Source organism: Asparagus officinalis, chromosome 8, assembly GCF_001876935.1.
Source record: "Asparagus officinalis chromosome 8, Aspof.V1, whole genome shotgun sequence".
NCBI lineage: Eukaryota > Viridiplantae > Streptophyta > Magnoliopsida > Asparagales > Asparagaceae > Asparagus > Asparagus officinalis.
The window spans coordinates 4,787,203-4,787,754 of NC_033801.1; positions in this window are offsets into that span (position 1 = coordinate 4,787,203).

A 552-nucleotide genomic window follows, 5' to 3' on the forward strand; every position below is an offset into this window, starting at 1 on the left:
CAGCCCCAGAAGCCAAAAGCCTCGGAGCCGAAGTTCCCAAAGGTCTATTCGTTCAAAGAGGATGAAGTCTCCGGTATCTTCAAGTACCTCATTGAGAATAACAAGATCAAATTGCCTCTGGTCCAGGATCAGGAAGATGCTAAGAGGATCAATGATCCAAAATACTGCGCATTTCACAGAGCAGTGCACCATCCTACCAAGGCATGCTATGCCCTTAAAGATAAGATCCAAGCTTTGATCGACGTCGGGGTCATTACTATGAAGCAACCTAAGGAGAAGAAGGTGGGCGCAAATGCAGTATCGATTAGTTTCGGTTCTGTTCCCTTGAACTGGTTCCAGCATGAGCCTGTAATAAATGCAGCAGTAAAGATCGTGAACGATGATCCTCACAAACAGCGCCAGAAAGGACTTGTACCGTACACAGCCCCGAATGGTGAGATTCTTTGGGTTCATCCAGATTTGATTGGAGACGAACAATGGACCGGAGCCTCTTCCAAGAAAAGGTCAAAAGGAAAAGGTAAGTCTTGTTATGGAGCTTTTGCTATTCCAGGA